The sequence below is a fragment of the Capsicum annuum genome, chromosome 5 (genome assembly GCF_002878395.1).
Source record: "Capsicum annuum cultivar UCD-10X-F1 chromosome 5, UCD10Xv1.1, whole genome shotgun sequence".
NCBI lineage: Eukaryota > Viridiplantae > Streptophyta > Magnoliopsida > Solanales > Solanaceae > Capsicum > Capsicum annuum.
In genome coordinates, this window is record NC_061115.1 from 146,888,562 (window position 1) to 146,907,554 (window position 18,993).

The following is an 18,993-nucleotide window of genomic DNA, read 5'->3' on the forward strand; positions in this document are numbered from 1 at the left end:
TGCTTCAAGCTCAAGATTATAGTACTCAGACTTTCCATCAACCCGTGGCTCCACCCCCCCCCCCCCCCCCCGCCTCCCCCCCGCTCAAAAAAAACCACATGGAGTAAAAACTAAAGAAAAAACAAAAAAAACATACCTTAGCTTGAGTTGCCTCCCAAAAAGTGCCTAATTTAGTATTGCGGCACGACCCAACTCAACTCAACCATATTCATTCACCCTTTTACTCCCTTTCGAAAGCTATTTTTTCTTTCGTTTATGACCTCGTTTACCTTTTAACATGTTGGGAATTGGTGGCTTCATCCTAGGCCGCTCAATCAGGTAGTCGGAAGAGGCCTTTAGTGGCTTAGACACCCCACACTCATCCCTTTCCAACACATTGATCATGCATAAATCTTTATGTAAGAGATTTTCAATGGGGGCCTTGTAAACATCAAATACCACTTCTTCATCATCTACCCTCATCTTGAGGGTGCCTTCTCTAACATCAATCAAAGCCCCTCCGATTGCTAAGAATGGATGCCCTAAAATAATTGGTACCTGTTCGTCTGCCATAAAATGAAGAACAAAAAAGTTAATAGGAATAACAAATTTACCAACCTTAATGAGGATATCCTTAATGATTTCATCCGAATATGCTATAGATCCGTCTGCTAGCTGCATCATCACTCGTGTCGCTTTAGGCTCTCCCAAGCCCAATTTTCTAAACAATGATAGGGGCATTAAATTTATGCTTGCCCCTAAGTCACTCACAATGAATGGACTTCTTTTCCCCCAATTTGAATAGGGATAGCAAACTTTCCTTGATCTTTCAATTTCTTGGGGATTTTTTGTGTCATTACCGCACTACACTCTTCAGTAAGTGTTATTGCTCCCATATCTTGCAATTTTATCTTTTTCGTCACCACATCCCTTAAGTACTTTGCATACTTAGGCATACTTTGCAAAACATCTAGCAAAGGTAGATTAATATGCAACTCTTTGAATGTGTTAATGAACTTTTTAAACAATGTATCCTACTTTGCTTTTATTTGCCTTTGAGGAAAGGGTAGTGGCAGCCACTTCTTCACTGGTTCAACAACTTTTTCATTCAAGTACTCAGACTTTCTTGAATTTTCAATAACTTCTTCATCCACCTTTTGGGTCACTACATCAGCATCTACCTCCTTTGTTGCCATCAGAGGTTCTCCTTGAAGCTCTTTACCACTCCGCAAAGTGATTGTCATGACTTGCTTGGGATTTTCTGTATCAGCTAACAAACCACCTTGTGGTCTTGTATTCAGTACCTGTGATAATTGCTTCACTTGCAACTCTAAAATTTTTGTGGCCACTTGCTGATTCTGTAATTCTGCCCTTTGATTGTTCAGATCCGCAATTAATTGTACTTGACCAGCAAAAGTTATTTTATCATCTCTTTTATGTTGCTCGTAGACTAATTTGATTAGGCCTGTGGCTGTGGGGTGTTCCATGGTTGATTAGGTGGATGAGTTTGCCACTTTATGTTGTAGGCATTACCGTAATTTTGCCTTTAAGCATTGCTTACATACATCACAGATTCTGGATTTAAAGCACACACGGCAGCTGAATGGCTATTATTTCTGTATACCTCACACTAACCTGCGACTTGTTGGGCGGCATTAACTGTGGCTGCAGGTTGTGCTGCTCCCAACATCATGGTGCTGAATGTTGTGTTGATTAAATTCTACAATGCAAAAACCTGAGCTGATAGGGCTATGAATTGGTCCACCTCCAATACTCCCGCAATTCTTTTCGTGGCACTTTTAGAATCTGAATGCCACTCTGAATTTCCTTGTGCTATGCGATTCAGCAATGTGTACAACTCATCATAAGTTAGCTTCAACGCTTGACCATCTGCGGCTGAATCTAGCAAAATCTTTGTATTGTGATCAAGAGCTTCTACAAAAGTATAAGCAAATACCTCATTAGACCGTTGGTGATGTGGACAATCCCGAAGAAGGGCCTTGAAACATTCCCAAGCATGATAGAGGTTTTCATCAGGCTTTTGTTTGAAGCTCACTATCTGACTGTGCATTCAACTACCTTTTAGCTTCCCCAATAAGTGAATAGGGGAAGAGTATCAACCTCACATAATCTGGAGTCACTCCGGTTGGAGTGAATATATCTGTAAGCTCAATGAAGGTCTACAAGTGGACTTGTGGATCCTCGTGTGAAAGCCCTGCAAACTGTCCACTGCTAATAAGAAGCTGCGCCATATTGTATTTCAACTCGAAATTCCCTCCAGTTGTCGGTCTTTGAATTGGGGAAGTCAAGTTCGTTGGAAGTGGGACTGCCACTTCCCTAACCTTCCTACCAGCTGCTTGTTGTTCAGCCATAGGAATAGTATGCTCTTGGTCTTCTCGAATTTGTGGAATTCTAGGGAGAAAGATTGTTTTTCTCCTGCGTTAATGGTAAAGCTACTCGGGTTCCTAGTTTGGTTCAACCAACTCCCGATCCCTTGCCAGCTTATTATCCTTTTAACCTGTTTCCTACAAATTACAAAAACAAGACCAAGCGTAAAAACACCAAATAAATCTAAAAGTAAAACTAAAATAAACAATTGCTAAATAACAAGTCCCTGGCAATGGCGCTAAAAACTTGACAGCATACACGCAAGTGTATGTGGTTTACCAAGTAATATAGTGGCCTTCAAAAAAGCCGAATATCGATCCCACAGAGACTTGATTTGGCAACGATTTAATTTTAATTCACCGTCTAGATTAATTTAGTGCGAAAGTAACCAAAGAGAGAATTTTGAATTATTTTGTAAATTAATAATAAAATAAATAATGCGGAAAAATAAATTCTTGGAACAAGTAATGGAGTAAAGCCCAGGGTTAAAGCACCCCGAATAATCATATTATGTTATTAAATCTTATTCGCTAATTTGCCTATCTTGGTTTTTGATTCGTAGGGTCAATTGCATGATCATGGGTTCCCAACCTATAATCTTTTACCTAATCCAATATTACAACTACATTGTTGAACGGGGATGTAATAATCCAATTAAGTTAATTAAAGCTATCATCTACGTATGAATCAAGTAAGGCATCTATGTACATCTCTGACCTAGACGCTAAATTTAATTCTTTATTTTATAAAAAAGTAAAAAATCTTAACTTTTTTTATTCCCATGTTCTATCTCCCTATTTCCTCTTCCGAGATCAAAAGATCGATAATATATGTATTTTATGGGTGATCAATTCATAAAATAATTAAATCAAGAATAAACAAACAATCAAATATGATAATCAAAATTAACGAAATTAATCCAAAATAATAGTAGTCATGTTTTTGGCTTTAACCCCGGAGAGGGGGTTTTTAGCCACTAATATTCATAATCATGATCCAAATAATTGAATACATGCTACTAAATAAAAATAATTAAAAACTAATAAACTGTGTAGCCATCTCCGCTTTTCGTCCAAAAAAATGTTCATCCATGTACTTACGTGTCAAAGTAATAGTTAAAATGTACTTACGCATCCTTATACCTTCATTAAAATGCGTGCCTTAAATTCTATTCAAAATAGGATCTGCTCGCAACCATGAATGATTAAGCGACGCGACGCATCGCTGAACGCATCATTGGACCGATGCGCCACGTCGACTCACTGAAATTTGCTTCTAAGATTTTGGTTAAGTATAGAATGTCCTATTCTTTGTCCATGCCTTATGTAGTATATTTTATCAATGAATTTTTGGCCTTTAAATCATCAATATATCACCGTATTGATCTCACAAAGCCTCCTACAATATCATATACCACATATTACAGATCAAAATAACACAATATTCTCAACGATAAATCAAAACAAGAGCTAAGATAAGACAAATTCGCAATGATTTCCCACTTATTATTCCAACTCTTGACTTGATCAAATTGAGATTTGCTCATTAAAAACAAGTTGTTCCACTCATAATTACATCATTAAAATATTTGGAATAAATTAAACACATTAGAATCCAACGATACCAACTAGACAAACAACTAGCTCAAGGTAGTAACACTAGTTTCCGGGTTGAACTCTAAATTACTCAATTAAGCACAAACTTGTTTGAAAAATAATTTGGACATTGTAATCACGTATTTGGACACTTAAATGCTTATTTATATCAATATGAACACATAAAGCACATGAATTGCTCTCAAAACAAGGCGAAATAAGCTAGAATAATGATACCAAAGTGTATAAAATCACCTCAGACCACCCCCCAAAAAATACTTTTTAAAAAATGAAAAAAAATTTAAAAAATTTTACACCCCAACCCCTCACCGTACCCCACCCCCAACCTCCTCCCCCTAATTTTATTTTAGATCAGATAATTTTTTTAAAAAAATTGGCTCTCCCTCCCCCCAATCCCCCACCCCTACCTCCCCCCCCCCCCTTATTTTATTACAAAAAATAAAATGAAAAAAATTAAATTGTTTTCAAAAAAAAAAAAAAATCTCTTCCCCAACCATCCCAGCCCACCCCACTCCTACCCATATTTTTTTTCTTATAAAAAGTTTAAATTTTGTAGTGCAATTAGGAATTTTAAGCATAGGTGGGTGATCTCTGTTTTTAAATGGATACCCACATTTTACCCATTTTATTCATATTTGTATGAACTTTTAAAATGAGTCGAAGTTCATATTTACCCATTTAAAATATGAATGACCAACTCAATAAATAAGGGTTAAATGGACTCCTTTCACTAATATGGGCGGAAATTTGTCACCCTTACTCTTACTTAATATTGTAAAATCCTATTTTACCTTATACCCAATAGTTTTCCTACCCTAATACGTCTTATGTTTTCACTTTTCTTCTATTTTTCATTGTTCTCCTTTGCATTAATTTTTACTTTTTATCTTCTTCTACTTATATTTTGTTAGATTTTGACTTGCTTTTTGATTAATTCTGTAAGAATTTAAATGAATTTAGCAACTTAATATATTTATGTAATGACATGATTTGTGAAAGTTTTGCTTTTTATGTAATTTGACCAATTTATCCTTCTTCGTAATTGTTGCATGTTGATTTTGAAGTGTTGGGATGATTGACATAGTTCTGAGGATTTTAGGAGAGTTTGAGGTTTCTAGAGGCTTTAAAAGTCCTATAATTGACTTCGATCAATATTTGATGTTCTGAGTGTTGGATGGCGATTTGGATGGTTTTATTAGATCCAGAATGTCGAACTTGAGTTAGTAGCAGAGTCGATTCGGATTTGAAACCTTTAGTTTGCATTTTGACCCTCTCTTTGGAAACTAGTTTAAATAGGCTTTTTACGGATTTTGGGTGTTAATTTATTGAAAATGATCTTTTTTCAAAAAATCCAACGTTGTTAGTGAGTCTAGAACATCAAAAATAGCTTAGTAATCTAATTCATTTGCATTCACAGAATTTTGAACAAATCTCGAGGGCTCGATCGATAACTTTGCAACTTAGCAAAGTTACTGATGTAGATAATATTTGGTATAGCCACTTAAACGGACAAGGGACCACTTAAGTAGTAGCCATTTTTGCGGCATGCGCTTTAGCAGCTCTGGACGGCTTAAGTGAAGCTGACCATATGGAACTTGGCCGCTTTAGCGACCCCCAGCCGCTTAAGCGGTGATCGCTTAAGTGATCAATTAACCACTTAAGCGGCCATCACTATATATAAATCTCTTTTTTGCGATTTTTCACTGTTGCATCCTATTTTAAATCGGTTGAAACAGTGCACAATATATGATGATCGTTGTGACTCCTGGGGTTTGAAAATTTATTTTTAGAGTCGTCACCTAAATTTTTTAGTAAAAATTAAGAAAAGAAATCATTTTATATGTAAAAACTCCGTGTTTGATCTTTCGTAAACTTTTGAGATTCTGAATAAGAATTCAAGCTACTCGAGGGAAAGGTGTTAAGACCCCTCAGAGCCTATCTGAAGATAGACCTTAACTCAATTTAGAAAATATTTGAAAAATAATTTGCTCTATTATTAATTTGCTAAAAATGGTAATAAGAAATCTTTATAATTTTTGAGAAAAATAAGCCCAAGGTATATAAAATGTGCAACTATAATTTACTAGGACGTGACGTAGTTATTACAAATATATATATATGTTTTTAAAAATATATAAAAAAAGAAAGAGTAGTACTTTTACATGTATTAGAAAGTATAAAGTTTATATATATATATATATATATATATATATATATAAAGGAAAATTATGGATCCGGTGATGTGGCATGCCTTAAAATCAAGGATTGCAATTTATCTTTATTTCTCTATTTTTCTTCACTTTGACATTTTTTCCATTCTTTTAATCTTATAACAGCAATCCTCTTCTGTAATGTTTTAGGTTTTAAAACTTTCCCGTATTAAACCCTCGTAATTACTTACGTCTATTTCTCTTCCTTTCCCTTTACTTCTGACAAAATGGCTCACTTCGTCTTACTCTCTTTGCATCTTCTTCCCAGCTTTTTTAACTCATCTCAAAAACCCCTTTACATCAAAGGAGGAATATATATAGTTTATTCGGAAGAAGTTGGAAAGAAACATGGCTTCAACATTGAACTTCTTTAAGGAATTAGTGCCCATGATGAGGATCAGGGACACTGATTATTTTTCTCGGTTAGATATTTTGTGCAAACTTAACTCTTTTTTACATTCTTAGTTCTTTTTCAAGTTTATTTAATGTTTCACATACCTTTATATTTTAAACTCTCGGAATTTTTTTACTAGAATATTTAATTGTTCATAGGATTATGCTTCTCAAATGGTGCAACTTTAGTGAAACACCATGAGTTTGACCCTTAGAAGTTTCTTGGGTTTTGAACTCTCTGGTCATCATACGACTCAAGCTTACTAGTCGTATGATATGAGTAAGATTTAGGGGTCTTGTGATATGATACAAACTTGGACCGTTTAAAAAACAAGCCAAAAAATAGTCTACAAACAAAGGGAAACCCGAGAGCAACACAAACACAATTCTCAGCTCAAACAACAACAAGAAACAAGGTGTAAATAACTAACAACAACAAGGGATAAACAACATTAGAATAAGAAGAACAACACTAGGATAACAACAATCCAATGTTACAAGATTACAAGACACAACAATAACCAACGGGTTCACTAGCCAACACAAACTAAGACATGAAATGTAAAGATAAAAAGTAAGATATACACTATTACAAGATTAAGTACCCAAAGATATGTTAAATCTAAGGACCCCTAGGACTTACAATAGCAATACCGCACCCTTACGGAGACACAAGAGGGATTCCACCGCTCAAGCACCATCTTTTTCAAGCAATACACATTCACAAGTGAATCCACACTTGCTCATGTCCTAGTTTCGGCCTAGGGAGACTCTCTCTCTCAAGAGAGGTGTTCTTTGTGCTCCTACATCAACAATCAATAACTAATGAGATAAAACCCTAAAATGTTCTTTATATAGGATAATACAAATAATAGATAAAATGATAAAAGTGCCCCTTAGTGTTAAATGGACAAAATGGCACCCATGAAGTACAATATAGGGGCGGCTTTGGAGCCCTTTTCACAATTCAACCCGTACACTCTGTAGTTTGCATTCAACACACTAAAAAATGTCCATCTTCATGATCATTCCCGTATCATCCTCTCCATCTTGAGAGGAATTTGACCTCAAATTCACGATATAACTAAACCAAAACAACCCACAAAATGAGAAGAAACTGAGAACACAACAACTTCAAGTCTCGGCCACATCTTCATTTTGCACTTCGACTTTCTTTCCATCTTGAGATTTGCCTTCAATCTCATCCGATTCAATTGAGTTTAGCCAAGAAGTTTTCACTACAAAACAACAAACGAGTTAGTTGTAAAAGAAATGTCCTCACACTCTCTCTTTCTTTCTTTGTCCTCAGATTTCTCACACTCAATCTCACAAGTGTTTTATGCTTGCTTGAACTCCGTGAGGTGTTGAGAGGTGAACCAAATATTTACAATGACTTCAAAGAATAAGAAAAAAAACACAAGGACATAAATATGAAGAATGGTTTCAAAACCAACTCACAATTTAGTAAATGGTCACTAGCTTGTAAGTTAGTATTGGAATCAACAAACGAAACTAAAGAACTCACCAAAATAAAACTAAGAGATCAAAATTTGAGCCAAAATTTATCATGTGAACAGTAGTTTGATGACGTGTCACCTTCTAATTGGCCCTAGGTCCCATAAGTTTTAATCACCATTCTTGAAATTTTTAATCCTTATAATTTTGGAATGAAAGACAATTAGTATTTGGAGGGAAAGCACAAGTCTTGTAACTCTTTTAAAATTCAACTCAAAAGGTGAGATTTGACTTGTACTAGTTCCAGAAAATAAGGCTCCTTGAAATATGGAAAAGTGGTTGAAAAAGTTGTTAAGTCTATTTTCACCAACAACTACTCCAACTGGTCTTTCACCTTTTGTAGATTTAAAGTTCACTTTTCTTGTGTTAAAAAAAGATGAAAGGGTGAAGAACAACAAGAACACAACAATAATGTTTCAAGAACGACAACAACAAGTCCAATGCCCAACTACAAGGTCACCTTCGGCCAAGCTATAACAACAACATCAACACGGCCACCTTCAAATCCATAACAACAAGAACAACAACAATGGGCCAATTTTATGTTCACAACAACAACTTTCAACAAGTTTAAGCTTAAGTTTAGATCTAGACTCAAAGTTTTAGTGGACAAGAAAACTAACACTAGAAACAACAAAACAAACAAGATCACTACTAGATCTAGACACACAACAAACAAATCTCGGCCAAGACACAACAAGAACACAATTTTGTCCAAGAACACAAACACAGACAAATTACTATTTTTCTGGAATTTTTAGTTTTTAACATTTTTTTTTAAATTTTCTAACAAGGAAGCCCAAGATTGATCTTGTAGGAACAATATCAATCCATGCTTTGATACAAAATAATACGATACAAACTTGGATCATTTAAAAAATAAGCCAAAAAATAGTCCACAAATAAAAAAAAACCTGAGAGCAACACAAACACAATTCTCGGCTCCAACAACAACAAGAAACAAGGTGTAAATGACTAACAACAATAAGGGATAAAAAAAATTATAATAAGAAGAACAATACTAGGATAACAACAATCCAATGTTACAAGATTACAAGACACAATAAGAACCAACGGGTTCACTAGATAACACAAACTAAGACATGAAATGTAAAGATAGAAAGTGAGACATACACTATTACAAGATTAGGAAACCAAAGATATGTTAAATATAAGGGCCCCTAGGACTTAAAATAGAAACACCACACCCTTACGGAGACACAAGAGGGATTCCACCGCTCAAGCACCAACGTTTCCAAGCAATACACATTCACAAGTGAATCCACACTTGCTCATGTCCTAGTTTCGGCCTAGGAAGGCTCTCTCTCTTAAGAGAGGTATTATTTGTGTTCCTACATCAACAATCAATAACTAATGAGCTAAAACCCTAATATGTTCTTTATATAGGCTAATACAAATAATAGATAAAATGACAAAAGTGCCCCTTAGTGTTAAATGGACAAAATGGCTCACATGAAGTGCAATATAGGGGCGACTTTGGAGCCCTTTTCACACTTCAACTCGTACACTCCGTATGTTGCGTTCAACATACTCAAAAATATCCATCTTTATGATCGTTCTTGTATCATCTTGGTCGTATGTTACTCAGTGTAGTTTTGATTATTTTCTATCTAATGTACGATAAGACTCCATACGAGTCGTATGTACATGATACGAGAAGTATAGTGCCAAATTATATGTTGTTTATTTTCTAGCCACTGACATTATGCTTGGGGTACGACTAGGTGGGTACTTGTCATATGATGATGGTACGATTTGGGCAAGCGGAGTCCTACGTTGGATAAAATATGGGGTCTAACTTTTTGTCTTGGGTATAATTGAAGGGTACTACTTGTATGATGTGGGTACGAGTGGAGTGGTCCAACCGTACCTACCTGCGGGAATTTTTATAGTTTAAGTTGGGAGTATTCTGGACATTTTTCCTCTTAACTTCTTTTGACCCCATGACTTAAAATACTATTGAGACTTCATTAACCCTATTATTTTCAATTAAAAACACTTTAAACACTCTCAAATCTCTCTCAAGATTTTGGTTCAAGAAAGAGGCTAGGGTTTTCTGAAGGTAATACAGCAAGATGCTTCGTCTTTAAGAAGAAGATCATGACGTTGGTGAGAGATTCAATTAGGGGCTTTCAAGAGCTAATAACTCGGTCTTCTTTGGTATATAAGTTATGTTACTCCTTCCTTATTGTTAGTTCAAACAAAAATCATGTTTTCATGGATGGTTTTATTGTTGTATGGTTTGGGTTTTAAAATATGAGTTGGGGGTTTTGGTTATTAATGGTGGGTTAATATTTTCCTATGTTTTTGCTTATGGTTTCATGTTATAAATATGGTTTGGACTTGTGATTTCATGGGAATGGTCAATTAGTACTTGGTTTTGGTTTTGGAAACTATATGTCCTCAACATGTTTGATAAAATGCCCGTGAGAATGGTTTTGTCACATAGTTGGACTTTCTTTAAAGACTTTGCATTGCATTATATGGTAATGGAATCTAAATTAATTTAAATGGTTTAAAATAGATTGGTAAGGTCCTGGTGGCCATGGTTTTGATTTAAATGAAAACCCTGAAGGGTACACAAAAATCCTCCAAGTGATTTTAATAATGGAGTCTATGGGGTACATGGGAATACCCTAAGTATTGGCTAATGACATTGATTACAAGCTATAGTCGGTATGAAGATACCACTTCATAATGCCTTAGTAATTAATCCATGAAATTGGTGGTTTGTTATATGCTAAAGGTTTTAATTGGGCAATAATGTTTGGTTGTGATAGCTAACTGTGAAGTTGTGAGCCCAATGGACGGACACTAAAAATTCATGTTTGCCGATATGAGGGTTGATCATAGTGACCATATACTTGTGGGGTACACGGGAATCCCCTAAGTTTATACTTGTGTATATGTATCATGGAGGGAAAAGGGTACATGAGAATCCCCGGCCCCTATGATATCTCCGGTTCGTGCGGTTACACGCATTGGGGATCATTCAAGGGGTAACACTGGACCCATATAGCCCATTGGTGATTTTAGGACGGTCAAGCTATACACCCTAGGTTGATGATTTAAATACATGCTAAACCCGATTTTCTTTCCTAACATAGTATATATGTATATGTATGTATGTGGATACATTTGGTTATTTACTTGGTTTTAAATGTTGACACTATTTTATCCTTATTCCTGAGTATATGATAGCATTCACCCACTAACCCGTCTTCGGGCGCTGTATCCCGATGCGATGCAGGAACCGGCCATACTCCTCCTTCTTCTCATTGACTGGATTTGGGGACAACTTGTATTAGATTGAAGTGGTGAGCTTCCATACTCCGAAAGACTCCATTTTATGTTATGAATTTCTCTACATACTCTGTTTATTTTTTGGACTTTGATTTTAGCTATGGTCGGGGGCATGTATTGGTCGGATATTTTGATTTTGGATAGAGGCTTTGTGTGACTACTATGGACATGAGTAGTGTCGGTATTAGTGTCAGCCTTGGCATTGATATTAGTATTGGGGTTGACACCGTTTGGATGTATTTGATTTATGATTGTTCTATTCTATCTTGTTATATGTTCAAAATTCATCCAATATAGGGTGTAGGGCGGTTAAGGTTAGGTATTGGGGGTAGTCTTAAGTCTCGATTGGGCTTGAGGAACTCGACACAACTAGGCCTTGGTTCGGGTCATGTCATGTAGGAATTTAGAAACCATAAGATGAATTTTGATAATGCTTCTGTATTGAAAATTTTCCCCACTTTATTGAATACACTAGGTATGTTGTTGTTCTTGTGATCTTTGAATTTTCTGGATTATTTGCTTTCAGAGAAAGAGTGAATTATATTCTTAGGCTTGTTTTGTTGATTGGACAAGGGAATCCAATCACTATGTTAATGTTCTCAATCATTTCTCAAGTCTATTCTTAGTATTTCATCCTTGTTAAGTCCTATGTATAATGCTCAAAATTCTTAATTTTAATAGAAGCATTACAAGGACCTACAATCTGAATCATTCTTCCAAGTCTGATCGGTCATATTACTTTTAGCCATGTTGTCCGTATGGTAAAGTTCTTACCCTCATTTCTATCACTTACAAATTAAAACCAATGAGTTATATTAAAGTCTTACAAGTTTTACATTATGTATTATCTTTGACTATCTGCTGAGTTTTCTAATTTTTTGGATTGTGTTCTACTTTTGGCAAGGCTTGGGAGGGGGTATTGGTGTTGTAGCATCTGCCCACAAGCTAATAGGAGCAACTAATAATCCTCTTAATGTGGAGCCTGGCACAATCAGAGGAGACTTTGTTGTTCAAACTTAAAGGTCAGGGCAACATATATTAGTGTTTTGTTATTCTTTATTGTTCAATAAGTGAGCGGTCATTTTTCTAAAATATAATACACAGTCATTGCACTTGATACTTTCAACATTTTCAAGTACTTACAGAATTTTCATGACAATTTGTTTGTAGAAATGTGGTGTATGGAAGTGATAGCCCTGAGAATGACAAGCGTGAATAGTTTTTTTCTTTTTACTAAATTAACATAAGAAATTGTAATTGGCTTATAGAATCGCTTAATCTCATTTTCATGCTACATTTATTTACCGGACAGAGTCATTAATTCAGCTTCCATGCCTTTCACAAGAAGTAAAATATGAAATCTCATGTGAATTATTTAGGTTATCAGAAAAAAAAAATCTTATGTCAATTGTTCAGATGTTGACCTCCTAATGAGCCCCAGAATTTGCCTGCACATAATCTAATAAAATAAGATACCAAGCTCACAAAAATATTAAAAAATGATACTTCTGTACTCCACTTTCACTTTAGGGTAATCGCATCCAACATTGAGATAGCCATTTGGTGGTTTTTAAGATGTTGAATAGTTTAGTTTTGTACTTAAAAGATGTACTATTAAGTGTTACACCAGTAACCATCACATGTTTAACTTAACAAATGGAAGAAAAGCATATTGTTTTACTGACATATGATTTTCCAGTTCATTGCCTAAGTTTCTCTCACACACATCATTTCTGTCATGTTAATGTGTTTTGTCTTTTTCTTTTGTAACTTCACTTATGGTGACATTGAAACTATTAGGTCAAAAATCAAGAGGAGAGAATGGGTATGAAGTTATGTTGAAGATATCTATAATCGTCACTGTTTTAATGAAAATTTCCACATTTTCTTTAATTTATCTATGTTGGTGTGGTGTTGAAAGCTTGCATCTTTGGTAACTTGCATGTTGTTTGTGTTTTCTGAAATTAACACTATCTTTTGAGATATCTTCAAAGTTTCAGGCTCTTCCACTCCTCATTCCTGCTACCGAGTTATTCTAAAAAATAGACCCAAATTAGAGTGACTTTTAAATTTTAGCCCCAAATAAAATGGCTTTGTTAAAATAGCCTTTACTTGTTAAGTCATATTTTTTGGATGAAAATATCCTCCTCTAAAATATTCGTTGTTCAATCTCTTTCTTCGTCTTTTTATTCCAAATTCCAGAATCAACCCATGTGATGGCTCTCTAAAGTCCGAGGCTAAGTTGCCCAAACCGTTAAATCTCTTTCTTCCTCACTTTCTTCCAAATTCTAGAATCGACTTTCAAACATTCGTAGAATCGACTTTTGCCTTAAGGGTTTTTCAGGTATGAAATTCATCATCAAAAGTCATTGTGGTAATTTTAGCTTATTGATGCATTGTGGTAATTTTACCTCGTTATATAATTAGCATATTGATTTGATTTTTGGGGAGGTGAACGTAAGCTGAACTTGGGATATGCTATTGTTGTAGTAAATATTTACCATTGAGGAATTCTGTCGAACAGGTTGTGGGGAGTTATTGTGGTTATAATTATGTTTGAGTAGTTTTGGGAGTTGGTCTTGGAGGGAAAGGTCGTTAATATGGGATTTGACGTTAATCACAACATATTTTGGGAAGGCCAAACGTATAAGGTCAAGGTGGTACAAGAAATTCGTTCCAAGTATTTCAAACTAGTGGTATAATTAGCATTAGAAGATGATGAGGAATTGTGTCGAACAGGTTGTAGGGACTTTGTTATTGTGATTATAATTGTGTTTGAGTAGTTGCGAGGGTTTGGTCTTGGAGAGAAAGGCTGTGTTTTCCATGTCAAATAAATCCAGCCTATGTTTTAGAGATTAAAGAAGCACTAACTTATTGATTCTAAGAGAAAACACCTTAGCTATTAGCTTGTATAACATAGAGCAACAGACCATGGGTTTAAACTCTATAATGGTAGTAGGATTTGGCACTAGAAGAGAACTAAAACCACCAAAATATCTGAATAATAAATGTATTTATGAAAGGCGGGTGGAGCAAGGGTCGTATATCACAAGGGCCTTCGTGAAAGAATTACGCTATATATATAAGGGGAAAAGTATATTTTTATGTATATATAGTAGATACTAAATCCCTTGATTTCTTTCGTGTGTTCACCTATTTGTATTCGAAACTCCCTTAGTGAAAGTCCCGACTTCTCCACTGATGACAGACTACATTCAAGTGCTGGGTAAGTGAAAATGGCAATACTTTTAGCTTTGGAAACTGATTGTGATGGAACTTACCTTAAAACCTAAGATTGTAGAGTTTCTATGAGTTCATAAAGTTAATATCATATACTCTAGATAATGACTATAGATGAGCAGTTTCTAAGGCTGCAATCATTGAAAATGACAAATCAAATAGCTGATCTTTTAAACATCTAAAGTCCAATGTGTTCAATTTTCTTGTTCAAGATGTTGTGTGAATGGTGTAGACATTAATAATTATTTTCCTAGTTTCCAACATGTGTATCTTGTGAGGGCCCTCTAGTTAGTACAGATGAGTTTTGCAATTAGCTATTAGATTACTCCATACCACATTTTAAAGACATCAGAAAAAATCTGGCACTTTGCTAGATTGAATCCAAAAACAACACACACACAGAGTATTGTTAACTTTGTTTCAACATTTTTATCCATTCAAGATTGTGTTTTTATGCTATTTTTGGTTCTAAATTACGGTCATATGTACACGCAAAAAATCAGGCTGACTTATGCTCTCTGAAGAGTTAAGGTTTCATCGTTTGAATTTAGATAGCTTTAAGACTCCATACATCCAATATTGTATTCTTGAGATTAAGTTGCGCGTGCATGAAACCTTAGGCTAATTTTTCTTTTTAAAATATAAGTTTCCAACTTTTGATCATTGACTATATCTTCTATTGCAGGCCAATATCTGATGTTTCGAGTGATCTTACTATAGAAGTCGGATCTGGTAGTTTTGCTCTTCACAAGGTACAAAAATGAAGTGTACAATCTTTCTTCCTCTCGTGTAATTTAATCTACCGCTTTTCATCATCATTGCAATGCTCAAGTCTATGGAAAAACAGAAGTTATGCAAAGAAATAGCTAGTCTAAAGTACCTTGAAAAAGATTGATGTTTTAGCCATTATAAGTAGGCTACCGACATCAATACAACTGTGTTGAGGATAAAAGAAAAGTCAATATCCAAATGCAAAAACAGAACTACAGAACTTAAGTTATATGCTTCGTGTTAAAATTAAGAAAAATGAAAGAAGAATATCTTGGATACATTTCTAATGTTATTACTAATTTGTCATTATTTGCAGTTCCCTCTGGTTTCGCGAAGTGAAAGAATTAGAAAGCTGCTGCTAGAGGCGAAGGATACAAAGGTTTCAAGAATCAATCTTACTGGTCTTCCTGGCGGATCTTATGCATTTGAACTTACTGCAAAGTTCTGCTATGGAGTAAACATTGAGATTACCATATCAAACATGGCGTTACTCAGATGTGCAGCCAGGTTCATGAAAATGATAGAAGATATCTCCGAGAAAAACCTAAAAATTCATACTGAGGTATTCCTTAAGGATACAATATTTCCAAATATATCCAACTCGATATCTGTTCTTCATCACTGTGAAACATTACTACCGGTATCTGAAGAAGTCAATATTGTTAGCCAGTTAACAAACGCAATTGCAAATAATGCCTGTAAAGAGCAGCTAACATCTGGTTTGTCAAAGTTAGAGTATAATTTTCCATCCAAACCTGTTCAGTACGTTGATTCTGAGACACCATCAGATTGGTTGGGAAAATTACTTGCGGTGCTAAATCTGGATTTCTTTCAGAGAGTTCTGTCGGCAGTAAAAATAAAATGTCTTAAACAAGACATTATCAACAAAATTTTGGTAAATTATGCCCAAAATTCTCTTCAAGGCTTGTTCATCAAGGACCTTTAGTTGGTTAAAAGAAGTTTCTTGGATTTGAATTTGTAGAAAAGACAAAGGATCATCTTCAAAATAATAGCTGGCTTACCACCAACCAATCCAGGAAAAGCACAGTGCCAATGGCTTTTCTTTCAAGTTTGTTAAAATCTACAATAGTAGCATCAACATCGACTTTCTGCAGGTCTGATCTAGAGAGACGCATTGGTCTACAGCTAGATCAGGAAATTCTTAAAGATATTCTCATACCTGCAAATCCATATGGAAACAATCACAGTCCTCTCTATGACATAGATTCTATCTTGAGGATCTTTTCCTTTTCTTGAAATTGAAAACTTTTGCCTAAGAGGCAAAAGTTCTTAGGCAAAAGTTTATTCTTTAATTGCACTGATTAGATTATTAACATATATGCAACTCTTGCCTTATGGGCAAGACTTTAGAAAACTGTTGAAATTGAAAACTTTTGTTCAAGAGGCAATAATTTATTATTTAATTACACTGATTAGATTATTAACATATATGCAGCTCTTGCCTCATGGGCAAGACTTAGTTTAGAAAATTATTGTACTGTGATTATAAAGATCAAATACAAATTGTTACTAATATTTTTTTGCTCAACACAGGTTTCAATATGCATTTTTTGCTTATGGCGCTTAAATAATTGAGTTACATGTTTAGCGCAAATAATATTGGATAAGCTAAAATAGGTACCTAGTTAATAAATACGTTGGTCTAATATGCGAATTTGTTACCTCTCTCGCACTAGTATTATTGATATTGACACTCCTTATTCTCGAGACCAACTGATAAAGTTATTGTTTTAGAGGATACATACATACATACATACATACATATATATATATATATATATATATATATATATATATGAAGGCTTTTTAAGTGTGTCCACTAAGCTTCTAGTCACATTAGTTGTTAAGTGTGTTATGTGCCCAAACTTTTAATCACTTAAGCTTTATACTGTTAAAAAGAAATTTTAACTTTCTAATGTTTGTATTCAAGAAAAAGTATGGAAAGCAAGATATTTCACAAAACACCAGCAATGTCAAACAATGTACATGAAAAAACAAATAAACACATGGTTCTCTTAGTAGCAAAAGAACTCAAAAACACCCTTGCCCCTTCCCCAGAGCCTGGGTAACATATGTTGTGCATATATCAATAATTTCATTCAACATAACTACTGGCAAAGCATGCCGTTCCCCCTCATGTGTTCTTCTTATCCTAGAAACAGTCTTCTAACAAAAAAGAAGCTGGTTCACATCTTGCAGCATTGCCATATTTAGACGTGATATACTTTCGGTGCACGCCAGTAAGCTTCCAACTGTTGCCTTCTGATGGGAAAAAACCATTAATTTCGAGCATCCCTTGTCGTAGAAAATAAGGCACACAATTACACATCTTTTTCTATTCGATAAAGGGATATACATTTACAAGTATCTTTAAAAACAAAATATACTTACAAAATTTGATTCTTGCCGTAGCTGCTATGCTTCTCGCAGGTTGTGTTCCACTCCCTGGACACACCGAGAGTGCACTGAGCAGTAAAAATAGCTGCAACAACAAGCATTGATGGTGGGAATCTAAGCATTTCGTATTCAACCAGACATAGCTCGATAAAAAAGAAAGATGCAAGCTCTACCTGATTTAAACAATGACAAAAAGTTGTATGAGTAGTGATTCAGATTGTTGCGTTACTTTTTCATGTGACAAAGATGTTTAACCGACTTTCTTATCAGACTGAGAGGCTTTAAAGAACTGCCGCATAAAAACATAAGTTGTAGGTACTGTCATGTTGAACTGTAAGGCATTAACCATCAACTTCTCCTGTGGATAAGAAAACGATTGAAATCATTTAGCGAGGAAGAACAAAATGGAGATACAAGTCCTGATAATGTAAGATTTTGGTCTTTAAACTAACCATTTCAAGCACTTCTTTTCTGGAATAAGCCTTGTTAGAGATCAAAATTAGATCCTCTACTACAGGTACAGAAACCTTTTCATACTTGCAGGCAAGAAGCGAAGCTGTTATTCCAACAAGCTGAAGTTTTTTCCTAATCACTGACTGAACTGCCAGGAATCTATCGATGAGATTCATAGTTAAATACAAGGTCTCCCCCATCAGTTCAAACTTGTAATGAACCTATAAATTGGATTAGACGTTAAATGACACCTAAAATTATCACATTCTTCTTTATAAAACTCAGAAATAACATGCTACAGTAAACACTATATACCTCAATCAGTCAGTCAATAAGGATGCCTCTCATTCTCTCATTGATATCAAATTGTTGTTCCATATAGTTTGGAGGGACGCAACCAGCGATCTGCAGTTGAAAATGACATTAAAAGAAAGGGGTACAAAATACACCTCCATTTCTTTCTAGATTTTCAATTAAAATTAAAACAGTAATCAGCCTTGATAGAATAGCATCACAACAGAAACAACCAAAGTATACCCTCCGTATATCTATATATCCTATGTTCTGCACCTATTATATTACTGACTAAAAATTATAGTCCATGTTGAAATTAGACTAGCTTTTGTGAGTAATTTGACAATTTATTAAGCTTAATGAGATCCTATCCAAAAGAATTAGATAATCAA

General features: G+C 34.9%; 2 pseudogenes; one reads left to right on the forward strand and one right to left on the reverse strand.

Moving 5' to 3' along the window:
* The first annotated feature begins 14,025 nt into the window (after positions 1–14,025).
* Positions 14,026–16,693, forward strand: LOC107844529 (annotated as a pseudogene).
* Positions 16,694–17,609: 916 nt separating this feature from the next.
* Positions 17,610–18,993, reverse strand: part of LOC107844528 — a 29,175-nt pseudogene continuing 27,791 nt past the window's right edge.